Source organism: Phoenix dactylifera, unplaced genomic scaffold (genome assembly GCF_009389715.1).
Source record: "Phoenix dactylifera cultivar Barhee BC4 unplaced genomic scaffold, palm_55x_up_171113_PBpolish2nd_filt_p 000572F, whole genome shotgun sequence".
Classification (NCBI taxonomy): Eukaryota; Viridiplantae; Streptophyta; class Magnoliopsida; order Arecales; family Arecaceae; genus Phoenix; species Phoenix dactylifera.
The window spans coordinates 1-17,677 of record NW_024067975.1 but is presented as its reverse complement, the minus strand read 5'-3'; positions in this window follow the sequence as shown (position 1 = coordinate 17,677).

Sequence of the window (17,677 nt, the reverse complement as noted above, 5' to 3'; positions counted from 1 at the left end):
CTTCCTTGTCTGAGAGAGTCGACTCGTAGCAGTTAGGAGTCGACTCGCACTTCGTCCAAAAGATGGGAGACGCCTCATGCTTGACTCGAGTCGACTCGCGCTTTGCGACCCGAAATACTACTTTCTGTCTCTCTGAGAGAGTCGTCTCGTAACAGTTGGAAGTCATCTCGTGCTTTGTCCGAAAGATGGAAGACGGCTCATGCTTGACTCGAGTCGACTCGTGCTTTGCGACCCAAAATACCTCTTTCTGTCTGTCTGAAAGAGTCAACTCGCGCTTTGTGGAGACGGCTCGAGGGTGTGTTAATATGCCATGCTTGTGCCAGAGTCGACTCGTACTTTCTGAAAGTCGAATCAAGTTCTGGAAAATGCTTGAATGGTTCCAAAACTTGAGTTTAAGATCCATAAACCATTTTCTAAGATATTCTTTGGAAGTTATAGCATTGTTACCCTAAAAATACTTATTTAAAACTATTAGTCCAACAAGGAATGCACTCAAAATATTTTGGCACATCAAAACCAAGTAAGGGATCAATCAATTACTCAGCACAATCTCATCAGGTGTCCTAAAGGGTGTGCTAGTGGAGGCAGAAGGTTCAGTCTGGAAGGAGGATGAACTCGGGTTTCTGTTGCTGCGAGTAGCAGGTCGTGAAGCAGTTGGGTTAGACCCGTTATCAACTTCAGTAGTGCTCTCACCTATGGCTGAGATCAAGTCTAATATGGTGAGCCAGAACCGCATTTGGTTCTGCCACCTCTTAAAGTTATGGCAATCAAATTTTTCAGGTTGAGCACTAAGGCGCTCACTGGTGTTAGAGGTCATAGGTTCAAAGTTATAAAAAACAGAAAAGAGGCAGAAATCTGAATTGTTGCCCAGATAGACAACCCAAGAGGGGGGGTGAATTGGGTTTTAAAATAATTTTACAATTAAAACTTTTGTAGATGACTAATTAATACTTTTGCAAGGTGATTAATTAGTTGCTATATGCTTTGAGTGAAATGAGAATAAGAGAAAGAGAGACAAGCAATCACAAACACGATGTTTATAGTGGTTCGGAGCTAACCCTTGCTCCTACGTCCACTCCCCAAGCCTCACTTGGGAATTCACTATAACCCCTTGGATTACAGCCGGTTGTCTTCCAAGCTCACAACCAAACTTGTTGTTTTACGAGCTCACAACGAACTCGGTCGGTTTTCCCAGGCTCACCGACTAGAACTAACCCCGATTGTTTTCCCGGAATCACAATCGAACCCTTACACGTTGGTTTTACACTCGGCTCACCAACCAACCTCTACACCCTTGATTCAATCCCCCGATTGAACCAAGCAAAGACAAGATGTAAATAAAAGGGACAAACAGAAAACAAAGCTTCTCAAAAGCAGATAAATAACAATATAAACTGAAGAGAGGTTAGAAGCCCTCAAACACGTTTGAGTTGGAGTTGAGTAGGGCTTCTTGAGCTTCGGGTCTCCTCTTGAATGTCTGGTCGACTTGAATGCAGGAGGAGGCTTCTTTAAATGCTGGGAAGAGGAAGTTGGATGGAGTTAATGCCGCTCTTCCCTCTTTTCGTTGAAAACCAACTTGCAGAGAATGAAAGCTTGATCTCTTTGAATGGAATGGTAGTTCTCTACCTTGCTACAGTCCTCTGTGGCTATTTAAGCCATCCTCCACGAAAACTAGCCGTTAGACACCTTTTTCTGCCCGTTCTGCACACTCTGCACAACCTGACAATATGTTCGTTGGGGGGTCGGAGTCGACTCGCGCGATCAGGAGTCGACTCGGCTGTAGCGGGAGTCGACTCATGCTTTTCTGGAGTCGACTCGGCAACTGTTCCGGATTTGAATTAAAGTGGCCTCTTCGACTGGGAGTCGACTCGTCTTGACCCGGAGTCGACTCGCCAACTTCTGGAGCTGACTTGGCATTTTCGGAGTCGGCTCATCTAATGAAATCCACGGAGCCAATTTTTAACTTGGCCCACTCGAGTCGACTCGATAATCCTGGGAGTCGACTCGGCGCTCAGAGCCCGAACTCCCGATCTTCTGTCTTTTGGCTCGTCCAGTCTTGGAGTCGACTCGAACTTCTCTGGAGTCGACTCGGCTCTCAGTTTCCGAAACTTGGCCTTCTGTCTTTTTGGTGGAGCGCTGCCTTGGAGTCGACTCGTGTATTGCGGGAGTCGACTCGAATCTCAGAGTCCGAAAACTCCTCTCTGACTTTTTCTTTGTGTACCACTGAGAGTCGACTCTCGCTTTCTTTGGAGTCGACCTGCCAACCATCGGAGTCGACTCGCGTTCCACAGGAGTCGACTCGAATCTCAGGGTCGAAATAACGCTCTCTGACTTTTCTGTCTGTAGCTTCTTGGAGTCGACTCATATTAATCCAGAGTCGACTCGGTAAGCATCGGAGTCGACTCGCGCACTTCAGGAGTCGACTCGCTGACAGGTTTTAAGTTGATGCTTTCTGTTCGTCTGTCTGTTCTCAGTCGGAGTCGACTCGTACTGGTCTGGAGTCGACTCGAGCCCGTGCCAGTGATTCTGATACGCTTGGAGTCGACTCGTAATATCCTGGAGTCGACTCGAGTCTCAGACTTTGGTTCAAACTGACTTCATACCTTATCCAAAATATCTTGAACCAAGTCTAGAAACACTTAGACACGATTTTCACTGAAACACTTAATTGAATTTATTAGTAAACATAAGATATACTCAAATGCTTTGAGCTCATCAAAATCAAATAGGGGTTTTAATCAATCACTCCACAATCTCCCCCTTTTTGATGATGACAAAACTTTGAGTATATGTAAAGTGAATTGCTCAATAAACAAGGAAATAAAATCCATAAATGAATTCAAATGTCTGGTAATTTAATATATCCAAGCTTGAAAGGTGTGAAGCAATAAATTTTGGAATTAAAGCTCCCCCTTTCATTTGGAATTATATAAGCCTTCATATCATGCAATCAATTGTTTGGCTTATATATATTTAATGATTTAGCTTTCTTAAAAACATTCAGATTCTCCCCCTCAACATATGCATTCTACTTATGATTTGATTCTCTGAATTTTCTTTTAATGTATTGAATTTTTTGATTTTAAATTTTTGGTTTTTAGAGGGAAAATCTGTCAATTTGTTCTTGAGTTGGATTCAGCTAATCTCCGAATATCCCTTGAATAGATTCTGAAGATTACTCCATTAGGAGCCCCAACAGAGAGATAATGAGCCTCGAGGTACCAAATCCACTAAGAACAAATTATGTTTTAATTTTTATTTTGATTTCTTTTATGTTGATTCCATTTACATATCTATTAAATATTTCTTCCCCTTTTTGTCATCGTATCAAAAAGGAGGTAATCAGAGCACACAATCAATCATAGATCAAATGGCACAGAATTGCAGAAAATATGGCTACTCATTGTATTGATTTGTATGTAAATACATTTGAGAATACAATAAGTAAAGCAAAACAATACATGTCAACACAAAAACAGCTAAGGTCTCCTCGAGGATGTAACTCCTCCTCTCGAGGATGTATCTCCTCCTCTGGAGGATGTGTCTCCTCCTCTCGAGGATGTGGCTCCTCGAGGCATGCGCTCAGCGAGTGCTTGGACCGCATTGGTGACGTGCTCTAGCTGTCGGATGATGGCCGAGGTGGCCCTGCTATGCATCATGTCGAGCTCGGTCACCGACTTCTGAAGTGCATCCAGCTTGTCGATGAGCACATTCGACAAGCGCTCGGCCCCCTGAGTAGTGGTGCTCATGTCCTTCCGGATGTCATCGCGCATCTTCCGAGTGATGCCCGTGACCTCACTCATACTGGAGAACTGAGCCTGGACCAAACTCCGGACATTGTAGATCTCTTCCCGTACATGGGCCGTCATGTCAGTCACGGCTGTCAAGGAAGGGACCAACTCAGAAGATGTGGGTGCAGGAGTGGGAGCAGGCACTGAACCTCGGAGCTCCCGAAGCAGATCATCTCGCAGGTCTCGGACAATCTCCTGCCGCAACTCCAGGAGCTGCTCAGGAGCGATCCGGACCTCCATGGGTGGTGGAGCTGAGGAGGAGGGTCCGGCTGAGGTGGTAGGAGCAGAAGTGGAGGGAAAGTCAGGATAGTCAGAATCTGGCTCAGGACTAGGAGAATGTCTGGTGGTATGTGTGGAGGTGGAAGACTTCCTAACCCAGGTCCCCTCTACCTTCCGAAACCCCATCCTGTGTAGGGTCCCCGGACGCATGCGATCTGTCCATCGCAATGCGCGAGAGGGTTCCCCCTCAGGAATAGGGAGCTCGGCCTCCCTAAAGATAAGGGTGAACAACATGCCATAGGGGAGGGTGAGCCTAGGTCTATCTAGTGGCTCACATAGATACCTATAAATGAGTTTGGGGAAGTTGATTGGGGTGTCCTGAAGAATATAAAACATAAGGGCGAGGTCCCTCTCAGAAACAAAATCGAAGCGGCCAGTCTTCGGGAAGATGGACCTAGACAAGATGCTTAGGAGGATCCGCACCTCAACAGGAAGCGAGCTAGCGGACACCTCATCTAAGGGGGACTGAGGTGGGTATCCTAGAATGGCCGTAAGGGCCTCAGTCCTATCCTCGGGATGTGTGGGAGCCACCCCTACTTGTGGAAGGTGGAGGATGTGGGCAATGATATCCTCCGAAATGAACAAAGGGACACCGGCTACTGTGCCCTCTATACCCCCATCTCCCCGATGGACGGTACTGTAAAACTCTCTAACTAATTCAGGGTATGTGGGGAGATCTAACGTAAGGAAATATTCTAAGCCCTGGACACGCAATCTCTCACCTATGGTGAAGCCCTCCCGGGAGAGATAGTCGAAATCGATGTATCTCCCGGTGGAGACCGCCTTTCCGGCGCACGGCCTCGCGAGAACCGCCCTCGGCGGGGAACGAGCCGGAGGTTGTGGCCTCACGGGGTCGTTCCGAGCCTTGGAACGCCGCTCGGCAATGGTCGCGGAATGGGGCCTCTTCCGGCTTGAGACAACGGATTTGCGAGGCATGGTTGACCTAGAATGGGATGAAAACCTAATGGGCGATGAAAAATCGACGGGAAAAGGACCTAGGGGCGGCCGGAGACGATCTACGAGTCGACTCTAGGGTTTTGAACAGTGGCGGCGGTGAAAAGAAATGTTTTCTAAGCGATGAAGTTAGGGTTAAAAAGTCGGATCCCGACTGCGAGTCGACTCCACTGAGTCGCGAGTCGACTCGACCTCGAGTCGACTCCAAAATATGCGCGAGTCGACTCTTCTTATGCGCCTATTGACCTCGAGTCGACTCCCGACTGTATGCGAGTCGACTCCCCCTCTGCTGCCATCGTTCTCGAGTCGACTCCCGTGAATGCGCGAGTCGACTCCCCCTTACGAGCCGACTCTGAAACATGCTCGAGTCGTCTCGAACTCTGGCACGCACCTAAAAATCATGCTATGTTCGTGCCGAATGAGGGAAAATCACTAAGTTATGATCTGATTTGATGATCATTGTAAAGAAACTCTAAATTAACCACAATCTAATCATCAAAATCAATGAACTAGTGGAAAACACCACTAGGATGGATCAATCACTCCTAATCCCCTCCTAAGCACACTAAATCTCTCTTCACGTAAGGGTTTTGTAAAAATGTCAGCTAATTGATCATCAGTACAAACAAATTGAAGTGTCACATCACCATTCAGTACATGATCTCTTATGAAGTGATGTCTTATCTCAATATGTTTAGTTCTTGAATGCTGAATTGGATTTTTAGTTAGATTAATGGCACTTGTATTATCACAATTAATGGGAATTTTGTCTTGTTTAATGCCATAATCTTCTAATTGTTGTTTGATCCACAAGATTTGAGCACAACAACTCCCGGCTGCAACATATTCAGCTTCAGCAGTAGATAAAGCAACCGAGTTTTGTTTCTTGCTAAACCATGAGATTAGGTTTTCTCCTAGAAATTGACAAGACCCGCTGGTACTTTTTCTATCAAGTTTACATCCAGCAAAGTCTGAATCTGTGTATCCTATTAATTTTAGGCTAGATTCTTTAGAATACCATAAACCTATATTCTTGGTTCCTATTAGGTATTTAAAGATTCTTTTGACTGCAATTAGATGAGATTCTTTAGGATTAGACTGATATCTTGCACACATGCAAACACTAAACATGATATCAGGTCTACTTGCAGTTAAATACAACAAAGATCCTATCATACCTCTATATAGCTTCTGATCTACAGATTTACCTGATTCATCTTGGTCTAATTTGCATGATGAGCTCATGGGGGTGCTGATTGATTTGTTTCCCTCCATATCAAACTTCTTGAGCATCTCCTTGATGTATTTGGCTTGACTAATGAAGATGCCTTCTTCAGATTGTTTGATTTGAAGTCCAAGGAAGTAATTCAGCTCTCCCATCATGCTCATTTCAAATTCACTCTGCATCAAATCAGCAAATTCTTCGCAGAGGCGATTGTTAGTAGCACCGAAAATAATATCATCAACATAAATCTGTACTAATAACATATCTTTGTTTTGCCTTTTCAGAAACAGTGTTGTATCTACATTACCCCTAGAGAACTCATGTTCTAATAGGAATTTGCTAAGTCTCTCATACCATGCTCTAGGTGCTTGTTTCAAACCATAAAGTGCTTTGTTCAATTTATAAACATGATTAGGGTATTGATGATTTTCAAAACCAGGAGGTTGTTCTACATATACCTCCTCATTAATATACCCATTTAAAAATGCACTTTTTACATCCATTTGAAATAATTTAAAGTCCTTAGAGCATGCAAAAGCTAGTAAAAGTCTAATTGCTTCAAGTCTAGCTACCGGAGCAAAGGTTTCATCAAAATCTATACCTTCTTCTTGATTATAACCCTTTGCTACTAGTCTAGCCTTATTTCTTATTACAATACCATTTTCATCAAGTTTATTTTTATAAATCCATTTGGTACCTATAATTGAATATTCAGTAGATCTTTCAACTAGATTCCATACTTTGTTTCTAGTAAATTGGTTTAATTCTTCTTGCATTGCATTTATCCAATTTACATCTTTTTCAGCTTCTTCTATGTGTTTGGGCTCAAAATGTGAAACGAAAGTTAGATGATTGTTTAAGTTCCTAAGGGATGCTCTAGTCCTAATAGGTTGAGACGGATCATCTAGAATTAATTCCTTAGGATGCCCGTGAGCATACCTCCAAGCTTTAGTTAGCCCATGATCTACTATAGTCTCTTGGCTTGATGATGCATCTTCAATTAATTTTTGATTGTTATCTTGTAATGTCATCTCATCAATCTTTTCTTCAAGAATTTCCGTATCATCATCAAAATTAACTCTCTTACTAGAGGAGATATCACTCGAGTCATCAAAAACAACATGTATAGATTCTTCTATGACTAGGGTTCTTTTATTAAAGACTCTATAGGCTTTACTAGTTGTAGAGTACCCTAAGAATATGCCCTCATCAGATTTAGAGTCAAATTTTCCTAAATTATCTTTCCCATTATTATGAACAAAACACCTACATCCAAAGATATGAAAATAGTTTACCTTTGGTTTTCTATTTTTTCAAAGTTCATAAGGTGTTTTCTTTATAATGGGTCTTAATAGAACTCTATTTAATATATGACAAGAAGTATTAATGGCTTCTCCCAAAAAGTACTTAGGGAGGTTACTTTCACATAACATAGTTCTAGCCATTTCCTCTAGAGTTCTATTTTTCCTCTCCACAACTCCATTTTGTTGTGGTGTCCTAGGTGCAGAAAAATTATGAGTTATCCCCTTTTTACTACAAAACCCATCGAATAACTGATTTTCAAATTCGGTTCCATGGTCACTTCTAATGGCTATGACTGAAGAATCTCTAGCATTTGTTACTTCCTTATGAGACTTTTTAAAGACTGAAAAAGCTTGATCTTTATGTGCTAAGAACATAACCCAAGTGAATCTAGAGTAATCATCTACGATAACTAGACCATATTTATTTCCTCCTAGACTTGTGGTTCTAGTTGGTCCGAAGAGGTCCATGTGTAGTAGTTCTAGAGGTCTAGAGGTAGAGACACAATTTATAGATTTAAAGGAGTTCCTTGATTGTTTGCCAAATTGATATGCTTCACATATTTTATTCTTTTCAAATTTTAATTTTGGCAAACCTATCACAGAATCTCTTTTAACTAGTTTAGATATTGTGTCCATGCTTGCATGACCTAACTTACGATGCCATAACCAACTAGCATCATTATCCTTGGTTTCATTAACCACTAAACATGGGTTGTGTTTGGCAAGATCCTCAAGGTCTACAACATACACATTTCCACGTCTTATTTCTTTAAAAACTAAACTATTGTCATTTGGGTTTGTTATGATGCATAGTGATGGTTTAAACATGACATTATTGCCTCTATCACATAATTGACTAATGCTTAATAAATTATGCTTAAGACCATCAACATATCGAACATTATCTATAAAAGTAGAAGGGGTAATTTGTACTTTACCTATACCAATGATGTGACCTTGGTTGTTGTCTCCAAAAGTCACAGCACCTCCCTTCTTAGCTTCAAGGGTGAAGAATTGATCCTTGTCACCCGTCATGTGTCTCGAGCAGCCACTATCCAAGTACCAGCAATTTTTGTTGACCTTGGTTGCAAGACACTCCTACACAAGCAAATCATGTAATCTTAGGTACCCAAGTTTTCTTGGGTCCTTCATGGTTAGTCATGTTGGTTCCTTTTGGAACCCATACCCTTTTAACTTTTCTTTTTATTTTTCCTTTTCTATAATTGCACACATTTGCTTTATGTCCTACAGTTCCACAACAAAAACAGGTTATTTTTTTAGTTTTACTTTCTCCTGCTTTAACAAAGAAGTTACTAAGAAGTTTTTTCTTATTTTTAGGTTTATACCCTAAACCCGCTCTATTGAATACCGCTCGTTGACTGTTAAGTATCATATTCAATTTTTCAGAACTATATGTAAATTTTTCAACCAAAGGTTTGTATTTTTCAAGTTCTTTAGTTAGAGTTTGTTTTTCTGTTTTTAGAATGTTTAAGTCTTTTATGAGATTCTCGTTTAAGATTGGTTTATTGTTTTTAAGTTCTGAAATTTCCTTAGTTAGTTTTTCATTATCTTTGCTCAAGGTATTAGTCTTTTGAGTTAAGAGTTGGTTGCTTGTCTTAAGTTCTAGATTTTTTTTGGTGATATAGTCCTTATCCTTAACTAATTTATCGCATTTATGTAGGTAAGATTGATTAGCTAGTTTTAGCTCTTTATTCTTAATGTTTATAGCCTTATATTCAATCATTAGTTCATTAAATGCATCATACAGTTCATCAAAAGTAAAATCAAGATGTGTTTCGGATGTTACCTCATTTTCATTGGCCATGAAGCAGAAATTGGCCTTTTCTTCTTGTTCTTCATCCGATGATGACGATGATGCGTCGGAGTCCGATAAGGTGGTGACAAGGGCTTTCTTCTTCTTGTACTTGCTGCTTTTCTTTAGTAAGGGACACTCAGCTCTGATGTGTCCCGACTTTTTGCACTCATAGCAACCAATCCCCTCATTTTCCCTTTTCTTACCTTTATCCTTGCGATAGAAATTTGAGGGGCCTCTCCTTTGATGATAGGACTTCTTGTGGTTGATGAATTTTCTGAATTTGCGCACAAGAAGAGCCTCATCATCATCTCCCTCATGATCCTCTTCTTCACTGCTGCTACTGCAAGATAAGTCCTTGTTAGATGATGTAGATTTAAGAGCTATTACCTTTTTCTTATGGGTGGACTCTTCTTCGCTGTGCTGCTTCATTGTTAGCTCGTGAGTCATTAGGGATCCAAGGAGCTCTTCAAGTGGAAGTTTGTTCAAGTCCTTAGCTTCTTAGATTGCCGTCACCTTGGCTTCCCATGACCTTGGTAGACAGCGAAGAATTTTCCTGACAAGATCACTGTTAGTATAGTTTTTGCCAAGGCTTTTTAGGCCATTGACAATGTCAGTAAACCTAGTGAACATGCTAGTGATTGTCTCATTAGAATCCATCTTAAATAGTTCATACTTATGAACTAATATATTTATTTTGGATTCTTTGACTTGATTCGTGCCCTCATGGGTCACTTCAAGTCTGTCCCAAATCTCTTTTGCAGAATTGCAAGTAGAGACTCTATTGAATTCATTCCTATCTAATGCACAGTAAAGCACATTCATTGCTTTAGAATTGAGTTGTGCCTTTCTCATGTCATGTTCATCCCAATCCTTTTCTAGTTTGGGTACAGTGACCCCCTCTACATAGATGGATGGGATGTATGGTCCATTTGATACAATGGTCCACATCTCATAGTTTTGGGCTTGGATGAATATTCTCATCCTAGCCTTCCAATATGAGTAATCGGATCCATTAAAGAATGGGGGTCTTTGGGTGGACTGACCCTCAATGTGGGAAGATCCAAATGGGGTTGTCATTTCGATCTTTTACTCTTAGGGTAGAAGAGTTTAGGCTCTGATACCACTTGTTGCCCAGATAGACAACCCAAGAGGGGGGGTGAATTGGGTTTTAAAATAATTTTACAATTAAAACTTTTGTAGATGACTAATTAATACTTTTGCAAGGTGATTAATTAGTTGCTATGTGCTTTGAGTGAAATGAGAATGAGAGAAAGAGAGACAAGCAATCACAAACACGATGTTTATAGTGGTTCGGAGCTAACCCTTGCTCCTACGTCCACTCCCCAAGCCTCACTTGGGAATTCACTATAACCCCTTGGATTACAGCCGGTTGTTTTCCAAGCTCACAACCAAACTTGTTGTTTTACGAGCTCACAACGAACTCGGTCGGTTTTTCCAGGCTCACCGACTAGAACCAACCCCGATTGTTTTCCCGGGATCACAATCGAACCCTTACACGTTGGTTTTACACTCGGCTCACCAACCAACCTCTACACCCTTGATTCAATCCCCCGATTGAACCAAGCAAAGACAAGATGTAAATAAAAGGGACAAACAGAAAACAAAGCTTCTCAAAAGCAGATAAATAACAATATAAACTGAAGAGAGGTTAGAAGCCCTCAAACACGTTTGAGTTGGAGTTGAGTAGGGCTTCTTGAGCTTCGGGTCTCCTCTTGAATGTCTGGTCGACTTGAATGCAGGAGGAGGCTTCTTTAAATGCTGGGAAGAGGAAGTTGGATGGAGTTAATGCCGCTCTTCCCTCTTTTCGTTGAAAACCAACTTGCAGAGAATGAAAGCTTGATCTCTTTGAATGGAATGGTAGTTCTCTACCTTGCTACAGTCCTCTGTGGCTATTTAAGCCATCCCCCACGGAAACTAGCCGTTAGACACCTTTTTCTGCCCGTTCTGCACACTCTGCACAACCTGACAATATGTCCGTTGGGGGGTCGGAGTCGACTCGCGCGATCAGGAGTCGACTCGGCTGTAGCGGGAGTCGACTCATGCTTTTCTGGAGTCGACTCGGCAACTGTTCCGGATTTGAATTAAAGTGGCCTCTTCGACTGGGAGTCGACTCGTCTTGACCCGGAGTCGACTCGCCAACTTCTGGAGCTGACTTGGCATTTTCGGAGTCGGCTCATCTAATGAAATCCACGGAGCCAATTTTCAACTTGGCCCACTCGAGTCGACTCGATAATCCTGGGAGTCGACTCGGCGCTCAGAGCCCGAACTCCCGATCTTCTGTCTTTTGGCTCGTCCAGTCTTGGAGTCGACTCGAACTTCTCTGGAGTCGACTCGGCTCTCAGTTTCCGAAACTTGGCCTTCTGTCTTTTTGGTGGAGCGCTGCCTTGGAGTCGACTCGTGTATTGCGGGAGTCGACTCAAATCTCAGAGTCCGAAAACTCCTCTCTGACTTTTTCTTTGTGTACCACTGAGAGTCGACTCTCGCTTTCTTTGGAGTCGACCTGCCAACCATCGGAGTCGACTCGCGTTCCACAGGAGTCGACTCGAATCTCAGGGTCGAAATAACGCTCTCTGACTTTTCTGTCTGTAGCTTCTTGGAGTCGACTCATATTACTCCGGAGTCGACTCGGTAAGCATCGGAGTCGACTCGCGCACTTCAGGAGTCGACTCGCTGACAGGTTTTAAGTTGATGCTTTCTGTTCGTCTGTCTGTTCTCAGTCGGAGTCGACTCGTACTGGTCTGGAGTCGACTCGAGCCCGTGCCAGTGATTCTGATACGCTTGGAGTCGACTCGTAATATCCTGGAGTCGACTCGAGTCTCAGACTTTGGTTCAAACTGACTTCATACCTTATCCAAAATATCTTGAACCAAGTCTAGAAACACTTAGACACGATTTTCACTGAAACACTTAATTGAATTCATTAGTAAACATAAGATATACTCAAATGCTTTGAGCTCATCAAAATCAAATAGGGATTTTAATCAATCACTCCACAGTTTCTTAAGTCACAATTAATTATTAATCTAATGAATCAATAAGACTCCTAATTGGATTAGGATTGAAGAGTTCAATTGAGTCAAAATTGATTTAAGTTCTAATTGGATTAGGACTTACCTAGATTGGATCCAAATTGGTTCACCCTTGGGCTAAGCCTAATTGGATTAGGGCTTGACCACATTAGGGCATTTCAAACCCTACTTAATGTGGATTAGGGTTTACCATGAGGAGGGGCATATGCCCCTCCCTTTTCCATGTCGAGAAGGGAGAAGAGAAGGGGGCCGGCGCCCCCTCTTGGAAAGATGTCAAGGGCTCCTAAATTGTAGGAGCCCTTCATGTCTATAAGAGAGGCACTAGGGCCGGCGCCCTAGATTGAACTTTTCCTCCTTCCAAGCCGTGGCCTCCCACCCTCTCTTCCCTCTTGGTTCAGCCGCAAGCAAGGAAGAACATCCAAGGTGTTGGCGGCTTCTTCCCTGCTCCATCCTTGTTCCAATGCAAGGAAGAAAAGAAGGCTGCATGGGGATTCTTCTTCTTCCTCTTCTTCATCCTTCTTCTTCCTCCTCTCAAGTGCATTCAAGAGTTGAAAGAAAGAGAGGAGATCAGCCATCAAAAGCTATCTCTGCAAGGGAGCTAGCACCCCGGTGAGATAGAGAGCTTGGATCGGATCCTGCTTCGTGTGGATACCCGTAGAGGCCGGACACTTGAACGGCTTCAAGCGAACCTTCATCCTAGACCACGAACTTCAGTTTGCAGTGATCATCTACCCGCACAAGGTGAAGATCTGATCTTCTAATGTATTTAAAAGTTTTAATTCTTATCTAACTACGAACGGTTCATGAAACAATGTTCATGTGATGAACGTCGATCCCGCTTATGCCGATTCCGCTGCCATCTGAATTTTTTTGAAATATCAGCGGCATGGGCGGGTTCCCAACACATTCTGTCCAGAATTCACCACCAAGACCCCCGGTAACTCCAGTTCCTCAGGTGCAGCCGGAACAGTTTGACATCTTGGTCCGACAAGTCCAAACCCTGGCCGCTGCGGTTCAAAACCTGCAGCGGGCCGAGGTGCCACCCATGCCGCCTCCCCAGGCCCCGGTCCACCCGGTCCTTCCCCCGAACGGACCGGCGCCCCAGACCCGAAGCCTTCATGGCTCTTCGAGAGCCAACAATGAAGAGCGAGCATCCCCCCAGAGAGAGCTACCGGGGGAAGACGTAGATAGAAGACTGCAGCCCTCGGAGGCTGAGTCCACTCCGGACCGACATAAGTCGGAGCAGACTACGGTGGCAATCCCCCAGACTGGGGAGCTCGACAGGAAGGTGGAAAAGCTCGAGCGCCAGATTGAAGCGCTCCACAGTAAAAAGGCGAAGCGCGAGGGTGACTTCGAGTTCACCACCAAGTCCCCCTTTTTCCGCCAGATCGAGGATGAGCCGGTCCCACTAAGGTTTAAAATGCCCCAGGTGGAGCCTTACAATGGTACAACCGACCTCCTCGACCATTTGGAAAGTTACCGAGCCCTCATGGCGCTGCAAGGGTCTTCGGAGGCTGTGCTCTGCAAGGCCTTCCCGGCGACCCTTCGGGGGACGGCTCGGCTCTGGTTCTCCGAGCTGAAACCAGACACGATGTCGTCCTTCGAGCAGCTCGGCAGGCAATTCGCCACCAACTTTGCTGCCAGCCGACGCCAGCGGCAGACGTCAGACTCCCTCCTCGACGTCAAACAAAAGGAGGGAGAGTCCTTTAAAGACTACCTCGACCGTTTCACCGCTGCGACCTAGGAGGTTCGTGAGCTTGATCAGTCAATGGCCATGTCGGCGTTGAAGACTGGGGCTCGCTCCTACAAATTCCTCTTCTCTATCGAGAAGAGCTTTCCTGCCGACTTCACAGAAATGCTGGCCCGAGCTCGGAAGTACGCGAAAGCCGAAGAAGCTATCGCTTCCAGGAAGGGCGCGACCGAGCAGGCCTCGAAAAGGCAGAAGCGCCGCGAGGAGCGCAGCCGCTAGAGGAGCCAATCTCCTCGCCGAGGTAAGAACCTACCTCGGCTAAGGAGTCCACCCCGGCAGCAGAGACAACCTCGACCAAGGTCTCCACCTCGGCCGAAATCCCCACTACGGACTCGAGTGTACCTAGGAAAGTACGAGAATTATACTCCTATCAACGCACCTCGAACCGAAATCCTAATGGAGATCGAGGGTCGGGACTTTTTCCGACCCCCGCCCCCGATGCGGGAAACAGGAGTCCCGCGCAACCCCAGGAAGTACTGCCACTTCCACCGGGACCACGGCCACGACACGGAGGATTGTTTCCAGCTCCGAGATGAAATTGAGGCGCTTATCCGCTGCAGGGTACTCAATCGGTTTGTGAAGAACCGACGTGAGGAAAGGAGGCCAGTGGAAAACGCCGTGCCGCCCGAGAATCCAAACGACAACAGGCCCGTTGCTGGCACCATCAACATGATCGGAGGAAGTCCGGCCAAAGAGTCAATCAAGGAAAGGACCCATCTGAAATGCCCGCGCACCTCCGAAGCTATCTCGTTTTCGGAGGAAGACTTAAAAGGAGTCGAGACTCCTCACGATGATGCTGTGGTCATTTCCATGATTGTAAATAAGTTCGATGTAAAGCGGGTCCTAGTTGATAATGGAAGCTCGGCTAATGTTTTGTACTACCACGCCTACCAAAAAATGGGGTTAACGGAAAGCCAGCTTCGGTAAATGAATACCCCGCTAGTCGGATTTACCGGGGACTCGGTTCCGGTCGAAGGCGAGGTCAGCTTTCTTGTTACGGTCGGCCTCGCCCCCCGAGAAAGTACTGTGAGGACGGACTTCCTTGTGGTCTGCCTACCCTCAGCCTACAACACTATCCTTGGACGACCAGGGCTAAATGCCTTCCAGGCCGTGGTCTCGACCTACCACCTACTCGTGCGATTCTCCACCAACCAAGGAGTAGGCGAGATCCGCGGCAACCAACTGATAGCCAAGTAGTGCTACATGGCGACCTGCAAAGCGAAGCAACCAACTGAAGCATCGAGTCGGCAAGAGCTATCAGCCGAGGCGCCAACTCAGGCAATGGGCCGCACGCTGCCCATAGAAACCTTGGACGTGCGGGACGACCCCTGGAAGAAGCAAGTAGAGCCCGGTGAGCTTCTTAATCAAATCCCTTTACAAGAAAATTGCCCAGAGCTAACTGTGCAGATTGGCTCCGGCCTAAGCCCCTACAAAAGGAAGCGCCTGACCGAATTCCTCCGGGCCAACATTGACGTCTTCGCTTGGTCGCCCGCCGACATGCCGGAAATCGACCCTGAGGTCATGGTCCACCGACTCCAGGTGAAGCCGACCTGCAGGCCTGTAAAATAAAAGAAACGGGGCTCTGCCCCGGAACGGCAGCGAGCGGCAACCGAAGAAGTGGATAAGCTCCTTAAGGCCGACTTCATCCGGGAGGTCTCCTATCCAGATTGGCTTGCCAATGTGGTCCTCGTAAAGAAGGCCAACGAAAAATTGCGCATGTGTGTGGACTACACCGACCTGAACAAGGCCTGCCCAAAGGACAGTTTTTCCCTCCCCAGCATCGACCAGTTCGTCGACTCCACGTCGGGACATCAGCTGCTAACCTTCATGGATGCCTTCTCAGGATACAATCAGATCCGAATGGCGCCAGAAGATGAGGAGAAGACGGCCTTCATCACCGACAAGGGCACTTATTGTTACAAAGTAATGCCATTTGGGTTGAAGAATGCAGGAGCCACATACCAAAGGCTGGTCAGCCAAATCTTTGAAGATCAGATCGGCCGAAATATGGAAGTCTACATGGATGACATGTTGGTGAAAAGCCGAGCGGCAGAGCACCATGTGGCTGACCTCAATGAAACATTCTCCAAGCTTAGGAAATACCAAATGAAGCTCAACCCTGCGAAGTGCGCGTTCGGAGTCACCTCGGGCAAATTCCTGGGCTTCATAGTAACCCAGCGTGGAGTTGAAACCAACCTCGAGAAGATCCGAGTGCTGCAAGAGATGATACCTCCAAAGACAGTCAAGGAAGTGCAGCAGCTCACTGGGCGGGTCGCAGCCTTGGGGAGGTTTGTCTCCAGGTCGGCGGAGCGCTGCCTTCCATTCTTCAAGATCCTTAAGCGACCAAAGAACTTCCTGTAGTCGGAGGAATGCCAGCAGGCCTTTGAAGAGCTCAGGTGCCTTCTGGCCTCCCCTCGCTACTCACTAAGCCTCGGCAAGGCGAGGTTCTTTATTTATATCTGGTCGTCTCCCCGGTCACAGTGAGCTCAGTCCTAGTCCGGAAAGAGGACAAGCTCCAGAAGCCTGTCTACTATGCCAGCCGGATCCTCAGGGATGCTGAGACCCGATATTCTAAGCTTGAGAAGACAATTTTTGCTCTAATCATTTCAGCCCGGAGACTCCGACCCTATTTTCAAGCCCATATCATAGCCATACTGACCAACCAGCCTATGAAGCAAATACTGCAGAGGTCGGACCGCGCCGGAAGGGTTGCCAAATGGGCGGTTGAGCTCGGGGAGTTCGACCTTGAATACCGGCCCAGGCCAGCTATTAAAGCTCAAGCACTCGCCGATTTCATCGTGGAGTGCACTTTGCCAGACGACCTCGAGCTGCCACTCATGCCAACAGAGGAAACCCCGAGGCCACCATGGGTCCTATATGTGGACGGCTCCTCGACCTCGGGGGGTAGCGGAGCGGGACTCATCCTCACCAGCCCGGATGGGGTGGTGGCTGAGCAGGCCCTACGTCTCGAGTTTCCAGCCTCAAACAACGAGGCAGAGTACGAGGCACTCATTGCCGAGCTCAAGTTGGCAAAGGAGCTGAAGGCAGAAGACCTAAAGGTCTTCAGTGACTCCCAACTAGTGGTGAGCCAGGTCCTGGGAGATTTCGAAGCAAAGGAGTCATCAATGCAGAAATATCTTCAAAAGGTGCGGGAAACTTATATCCGCCCTAGGCTCCTTCAGCATCCAGCATATCCCCAGAACGGAGAACCTCAGGGCTGACCAACTGTCAAAGCTGGCGACCTCTCGCATGAGTGAGCTCTCCAAGGCAACGGTGCTCGAATACCTCCAAACACCCAGCATAGAGGAACCTGAACCGACCATGTGCATCAACATCGAGCCAAGCTGGATCGAAGGGTTCATCAACTATCTGCAGGATGGGACCCTCCCTCACGACGAGCTGGAGGCTCGCCGGATCAGGCGTCAAGCCCCCCGGTACATATTATATGAAGACAAGCTCTATCGTCGGTCATTTACTTCTCCTCTCCTTAAATGTCTCCGCCCCTCGG